General features: G+C 38.9%; 1 pseudogene; it reads right to left on the bottom strand.

Annotated features, from left to right (window-relative positions):
* Positions 1 to 4,132: 4,132 nt before the first annotated feature.
* LOC102472275 (ubiquitin-conjugating enzyme E2 variant 2 pseudogene) lies at positions 4,133 to 4,557 on the bottom strand (annotated as a pseudogene).
* Between the last annotated feature and the right edge of the window lie 3,813 nt (positions 4,558 to 8,370).

Below are 8,370 nucleotides of genomic sequence, written 5' to 3'. Positions count from 1 at the left end.
ACTGATTTCTAAAAGGAGGGAAAACAAAGCACTTTACATTAACTCCTACTCTGTTTCTTTCCAGTTGTTCATCTATTTAGTATTCATAAATTCAAAGAGAGACCCAAATATAATAGTGCCTCTTATGTAACTGTACTCAGAATCCAAACCCAACCTTTGCTGCTTTCTGACCAGTGCCTGGAAGTGTATCTGAAGGGCTGTCAGTGATGGTTTATGCACGCCTGACAATCTAAACCGGTTAAGAAACAGTATGTTGGACCAGTAGATAGTATAATAGTTATGTCACTGGACTCCCATGTAGTTGACTGCTGTTCGTGTCCCAGACACAGCTTAAAAATCATACTGGGTGCATGTGCATGCATGCCCAAGATCCCGAGAGGAGAATGGAGGAGAAGAGATTGTGGTGTGGCCATCCCCCATGGGGGCTGACTTCTTGCTTTCTGTTTCTCAGTCTCTATCTGTTGAGCACACATGCCCTGTAACAAAAATCTCTCTAGAAAAAAAAAAAGAAAACACAATATGGTGCCTCAAAATATGCCTCTTTGACATAGAACTATTTCGAACTATAAATCAAGAAAAATAGGTAAAAGGCCCTTTTGTTGACAGTGGGACCGAGAGGCTGTAGAGAAATTGAACTCAGGCACACAGAAGGTAGACTACCTTGGACTATTTGCTCTCGCCATATTTCCTCATCATCTCTGGGCCTCTAATATAAGGCACCTGAAATAGTTTAAGATGCTACCGAGATTTTGTTGGACTTCCCGTTTTATGAATATCCTGATTGCCCAAATAAATTCCACCTTTACCTTCCATCAGGAGGTACAACAATGACCAGACTCAATTTCTCCACACTTCACTTAACATTAAGCAAAGTGCTTCTGGGAAACCATGAAGCCATCTGGTTCCTGTCATAGAATTTAGTCCGTCACAGCTGTAACAGCCTCCTTGCTATAGCCTTCCATCAGCATGAGGCTTAGCAACAATATGCGCTTCCTCCTCTCCTATTCACTTTTGCCTTTACAATTACCCTGAAATCTACCCAACCTTGGCGCATGTTATTCAGGGAAACTCAGGTATTGTGACACCTGGATGGTCATCCTCAACCTTGGCCCAAGTAAACTCTTTGGTTTTACTTACTTTGCCTCAGCATTTCTCTTAGGTGGACAGAGCCAAAGGCAATGAGGAAGCACAGCCTAAGGGACAGTTCTCTGTCCTCCCATTTGCCTGAAAGCAGAAAATAAATTCCGATTGCCCCTCCTCCATCCTCACCAAGAAAGGCAAGAGTTAATCCCGCCAGCTCTAGACCTGTATCAGCCTGGAAAGTCACCAGAGGAATCCATGTAACAGACTTTTCTCGCCGGCCCTTATCTTCCATTGTATTTGCCATTCCATAGTTTGCCATCCCTATAAACTCATGGTCATCATCTGTCATTTCCCTCCACATGTTTTGTTCCTTCACTAAGATGCTATATAAACCCAATTTCTAACCAACTTTTGAGTTCCTCATCACATAGTAATAAATTTCTGTTTTTCTCTTGCCAATTTTTTGACTGTCAGTGTAGTCTATGGTGACCCTCCAATGTACTTAATAACATGAGTAGAGAAGTTGATTTCCTATCCCCATTTACTTTTTACTTTTGACATGTTTTCCTTCTAGGAATGCAGTTAGCAAAGATCAGCAGGTTGGAGGTTAAAGTCCTGAAGATGAACTGCTGGGCCAACTCTGGTTCTGGTCTGGCTGCCTGGGGCTGTAAGTGACGGGTGGCTGGAGCAGTGCTGTGGATGAGTCACCTGTGGCTGCACTCACACTCTGCTAGCAAACTTGAATAGAGGCAATGGAGATTGTATGGCTCCTAAGAATATGCTTGCCAACCCTGCACAACTGAGATAACTTTTCAAATTCTCACATCTTTATATGACTGGATTTTCAATTAACACTTCAACACTCATTGTGTCTGCAGCCTCTTCCCAGAAACCCTAAGTGTGATGAGTATCTGCTGAGATAAATGACATGAAAAACTCCCATTAATAGCTTTTCAGTCTACAGAGCCTCAGCACTGTCTGTCACACAATTCAGCGAGTGACCACAGTAATGGCATCACTTAGCTTTTTAATTACAGTCAGTTAATTGCAATGATGTCTAATCTAAAAAGCTCAAGACACTATCAAGTGAGTGAAAAATATAGTTTTCTTTAACTCTTTTTTTTTTTTTTGGCACCCTCTGTGAATGAGTGTGTTATAAGTTTAATTGGTTTAATTATGCCAAACAAAATCTATAAGGAATATGGTAAATGCAATTAAAATTTAATCTGTTTATGTAGAACAGATACAATCCAGGTTTCCTCAAGACAAATAAGCTCAAAATAATACTGTTGACCTACTCAGGACATGAAAGGGTTTCTATGTAATGTGGGCAATTATGTTCTCAGTTTGATGTGCATAATTGAGAAAACAGGAAATAGCATGCTGATTACATCACTCAGTTCAACTAGCCTGTGTAGTGCAGGGAAATCAGAATGGCACTGGCTGTTAATAACGACATGTGCTTGGCACACTCAGGGGACGTACTTTTTGTCACCTTCTTGTGTCGTTGGTGAAACTCATTAACTTACTTATGGAGCAAGCAATTTCAAATATGTTTCTTTTTAAATGATTAAATTAAGCCTTCACTTGTGTATTTATTTTCATACTGATGACCAAAAAGAGTCAAATTATGGTTTTTTATTTGCCAACAAGTTGAATATGGTCATTTGTTGAAATTTATATTATATAAATCTATGAAACATTTATCCAAAGTGCAAAATATCTAACTTGAGAGCAAAATCATAAATTTCTTAGCATGGTCCTGAGCATTAGGGGAATAACTATTAGATATTTATTTCAAAAATCGGGGTCCGGGAACCAGCAGTTAGCGTAATGGCTATGTCCCTGGACTCCCACATAGTCGACCCCGGTTCGTGTCCCAGACCCGGTGGCTTAAAACTCACACCGGGTGCGTGTGCGTGCGTGCCCAAGATCCCGAGAGGAGAATGGAGGAGAGGGGATTGCGGTGTGACCATCCCCCCTGGGGGGTGATTTCTCGCTTTCTGTCTCTATGTCTCTCTCTGTCTGTCTGGCGAGCGCCCGCGCCCTACAGTGAAAATCTCTCCAAAAAAAAAAAAATTGGGGTCCTATTAAGGCAGGCCTCCGAACATCTGGAATAAAACTATGTTGTGATTTGAGCCAATTGTGGCTGATACATTTTACAGTATTTCTCTTCACTGAGTTAAAACAATATATAGAAGTAGTATATGAGACGGAACAAAAACACAAAGCGAGCAATGGATTGACTCTTTGCTACTTTTTTTTTTTTTTTTTTGGACACGTTCCACATTTTATTTACATTTTAAGACTATCTTTAACCTCAAAATCACATATCCATACACCTATTTCCTTTTTGCTGCCTTCACTTCAACTTAAATGCATGGTTTGTTAAACAAAACTGTAAACAGATATTTACCATGTCTGTTACATGTAACACACAGGAACAGCTTTTAACAGAAATTCATCGATACACCCCCCCCCAACATTTTTTATTATAAGTACAGGTATCTAAACAATCCTGAACATATTTTTGATACTACTAGTAGTCAGCACCCACACCGCTTCAAAAATTAACACAATTTGTGACAATATTCATTGTACCTGCTCCCTTAACCATTTCGACTGCAGCTCTGTCACTAAGCGAGATGGATAAAGCTTGCCATTGCTGTTTTTCCTTCTTGAGATTTTTTACTTTTCAGAAACACACACGCTTACACAACGGCCATCTGACACTTCTTGCCATGCTTTCATCTTGAAAACTCGGATTCTACTTCGAGTACTCCAGGCTCACGTTGAAATGACAGCGCCCTAACAAGAGAAAAAAATTGTGCTGCATTTTCCCTCTCGTTCCCTGGAAACATAGTGGGTGTACAGATATTAAATAAATTCTTACAAAGGTCCAGTCGTGTTTCCCAGCTGGAATTCTTTTACTTAATGTGTGGGTATTTGCATTGTGACATTTAATCAAAACATTATATGAGTAGAAGGTTTTGATTTAATACAAATTTGAGAACCTCTAAAATTAATTGTTGTATGTTTGTCCTGGTGGCTGTGGAAGCTTCATATTTTCTTTTGGCATCATTAGACGTCATAGCTCTTGAAGGACGACTTTAATGCTGTAAGAGCTTTGCCATTTTGCTAACACTGGTATGCTCCGTGCATCCACCATCCCACTGGAATTATTTATTCCATTCATATTAATTTTTGTTACAAATCTAACTGATGAAGGAGCTTCTGAGTATTTAGGTCCACATTCTACTTTCAGGCTACATATTCTGTTTTCATAATTTGTCCTTGATGGCCCAATAATCATGCCTGTCCACCTTGTAAGTGTCATATCTTCATCATCTTCAAGGCCCCAGCTAACCGTACCATCGCCTACTCCTTTGTGTCCTTCTTCAAGTTCTTCCAACAAGCGAAAATTACGAGGAACTTGAACTCCAGTGGAGACCGCCATCTTCTCCTACAGCCCCGCTTTGCTACTGTTTTCACCACCATGAGGCCTCCATTGATAGCAATTCAGTTATTTTTCTCATAGCTTTGCCTAAGTCGAATTCTCAGAGGCCCACAGACTCCTGAGGTTTCCCCGAGCCCAGGCCCCTGCCCATGGTGCAGGTCAATGCTGTGTGTCAACAGTATGGCAGTGTGAGCTGCCTCTGTGCTGTATGGACATTTTCATTGATGGTGCAAAAGCAACAGTGAGTAAAACTCGTGGTGGCTTCATCCAAACCCTGGCAGTGACATCCATCTGAACTAACAGGCACTGAGTTCTTCATACAATCACAGTGGGGAAACATGCCAGTTTCACTTAAAAATATCTTTGTTGAAGTAGTACAAATTAATGATTTTATTACATTTCACCCCTTGGGTGCATGTCTTTTTCAATATTCTGTCTGATGGAACAGGAAGTACACATAAAGCACTTCTGCCACGTACCAAAGCAGGGTGGTCTCCAGGAAAACTCCTGTCGTTATTTCATTTGCAAACTGCGTGAGCTGCTCTTTCCATTAGATATCCTTTTTACTTGAAAGACTGACAAACTATGATTGTTCCGACTTGAGTGTTTGGCAGACATTTTGACAAAAAATGAGGAAAGTGAGGCTGTCACATACAAGAAAATAACTGACAGCATGAATTGGAAATGATGAAATTCAAGCTTTCATGTGAAGCATCCAAAGTTTGGAAAAATCACACTCACTGCTATGAGATCAATGACTCCCCAGTATTTAACAATCTTTTTGATGAAATTGGTGGTGATATTGATTACTGTGATCTCTTTGATACTGGCTTATAAAATTTGGCAACTTTTAAAAGATCTGCATAAGTCAGCGAAGTAATCGTTTCAGATGACCAGATCATGGTGCTGCAAACTAGGCACATGTAAAGTATCTGCTGGAATGTGAAACCAACAGTTTTGTTTTTTTAGAATTATTTATTTAACTTTATTTATTATTATTGTTTTATAACTTAACCAGAGAGAGAAAGAGGAAAAGTGAGAAAGCAAGCCGTCAGGTCTGGGACTCAAACCATGGTTGGCCATGTGGGAGTCCAGTGCCTTAGTCACCATGCCTCCTCCCAGCCCCACCAATGGATTTGAATGTAACAGTATGAAAAATATTACTGATGAGTGATGTGACTTAGCAAAAGACCAAGAACATATGTCATGAATAGAATTAATAAAACAGAATAAGAATTGGGTTAATCAATAGCTTTACTATTAAGTACATTTAAAAATATGTGATATTCATCATTAAAAAAAGACCTCAAGAAAGTATGTTATATATATGAAAAATAAACCAGAGGAAATGATAAAAGAGAGATACATAAAATTTTTATAGAAGTGAAAGTTGCTATATGCATAAGGGAAAAGGATAATAAACTGTCAGGAATATGATAAAGTTAGAAGTAATTGACATGAAATAAAAATGAGCACAAATATAAAAGAGAAATGATAAAGTAATTAAATGGTAAGAAGAGAAGTTCACTAGTGGTACCTGAAAGTATCATGAGATATAATATTAAGAAACTTTTCTGGAATAAAAAGTAATAAGTTTTACAAAGGAGAGACCCAGTCAATTCTAGAGAAGAGAACAATGCAGAAAAATCAGCTCAAAGAAGATCTAGGAAATTTCTGAACTCCATTAATGAAGAATTACATTAAAGTGATTAGAAAAATATGTACCAAATTAAACTTAAAAGATAACATCTAAGAATTCAGGGAATACTATATCCATGAGCAGTTTTGGAGGAAAACTATTTTTAAATATGAGGGATCTTCAAAACATTAATTGAAAATGCATGTTATAGGCACCAGCAGATGGTGTAAGGATTACATCGCTGGACTCCCAAACAGTTGATTGCAGTTTCAGACCCAGAGCCCGTGGCTTGAACGTCAGGTCAGGTATATATGTGTGCATGCCCCAAATGCAGAGAATGGAGTAGAAAGGATTGTAGCACAGCCAACCCCCCTGCGGGGTGACTTCTCATTTTCGTCTCCCTGTCTCTCTAGTGAGTGTACATGCCCTATAGCAAAAATCTCTCTCTCTAAAATATATATATATATATATTATTATTAAAAAGCAAAACATGAATTTTAAAAATATTTTTGCACCAGGCCAGCCTGTGGTTGGTGGTGGGAGTAGCTGAACCTCACATGGCCAACCTTGTGGTTTGAGTCCTGGACTAAGTTGCTTGAGAAACACATGGGGAACGTGTACACACGCCCAAGACCCTGAAAGGAGGGAGAAATGGAAGAGAAAGGGTCGCAGTGTTGCCCTTACCGACAGGAGAATCTTTCTCACTTTCCTCCTGTTTTTCTGTCTTCATATCTCTAGTAAGTACAGGTGCCCTCTGGGAAATTAAGAAAAAGAATTTTGCACCAAAATTAACATTGATTTTAATTTCATTTAAAAAAAAAAAAACTTTTGAAGATCCTTTGTATTATATTCTGTGAAAGAAGAAAAATAAAACTTATGATTTTTTAAAAAATGTGATAGAGTGTTACTGAAAAGTGGATAAATTTGAAGCTAACTAACAAAAAGCAGGATGCATGTAGTGTCAACAATGATAGGAAAATGCCCTGTGCATGTTTTCTCTTCTTACACAACTTTGGATCAATGCGTATTGAGCACTTTGAATGCACATGGTTATGAAAACATGATAACCTCAAGCTTTTAATGTATTCCCTTAGTTTATAAAATAAACCCTGAATACAAATACAGTCATATTCTGAGTGGGTAAGAGGAATCAGCATAGGAATTCTGGAGGTTACTAATCCCTTTTATTTATCTTTTTCTTTTCTTTTCTTTTCTTTTTTTTTTTTTTTTTTTTTTTTTTTTTTTTTTTTTTTTTTTTTTTTTTTTTTGCTGTTGTTGTGGTTGTTTGAGAGATTTTTGCTGTAGAGCATGTGGTACCAGAGACACACACAGAGAGACAGAAATCACCCTGCAATCCCTTCTCCATTTTCCTCCTGGGATCTTGAGCATGTACACATGTGTGCCCGGCATGAGTCTCAAGCCACAAGGTCTGGAAATTAAACCCATGATCAACCATGTGGGAGTCCAGTGACATAACTACTACACCATCTGTTGGTCATGGTTTTTTGGTTTTTGTTTTTTTTGTTTTTTTTGTTTGTTTTTTTGAGAGATATTTTGCAATAGGGTATGTGCACTCACTAGAGAGATAGAGGCAGAGAGAAAGTGAGAAATCACCCCTCTGGAGAGGGTGGCCATGCCACCATCCCTCCTCCTCCACTAGTCTCTCACGATTTTGGGCACACACACACACACATTCCTAGCATGAGTTTCTAGCTGCCAGGTCTGGGACTCTGGGAGTTCGGGACCTTAACTACTATGCCACTCGATGGCCCCTATTTAACTAATATTTAAGTTCTTCAAGTCAGTGTTTATTCAGTTTGCTACATATTTTAAATCCAAGTGAAGTTATATTTAAAATTTCTAAATCCAAGTCAAGTTATATTTAAAAAATTTAAGGAAGCCAGCAGGTGGCATGGTGGTTAAGATCCTGCACTCCCACCTGGTCAACTGCGGTTTGAGTCCCTGACCCAGGAACTTGAAACCCACTCCAGGCGTGTGTGTGCATACACAAATCCCAAAAGGAATGGAGGAGAACAGATTGCAGCCTGGCCATGCCGGCAGGGGGTGATTTCTCACTGTCTATCTGTTTCTTGGTCTCTCTGGTGAGCATATGAGCCTGTAACAAAAATCTCTCTCTCAAAAAGAAAAAAAAAAAAAAAAAGAGGGATAACTTTGGTAAATACACTCAATG

The sequence above is a fragment of the Tupaia chinensis genome, unplaced genomic scaffold, assembly GCF_000334495.1.
Source record: "Tupaia chinensis unplaced genomic scaffold, TupChi_1.0 Scaffold000346_1, whole genome shotgun sequence".
Lineage (NCBI taxonomy): Eukaryota > Metazoa > Chordata > Mammalia > Scandentia > Tupaiidae > Tupaia > Tupaia belangeri.
The sequence above is the reverse complement of the archived record's forward strand: the minus strand, read 5'-3'. Positions and strand labels throughout refer to the sequence as shown.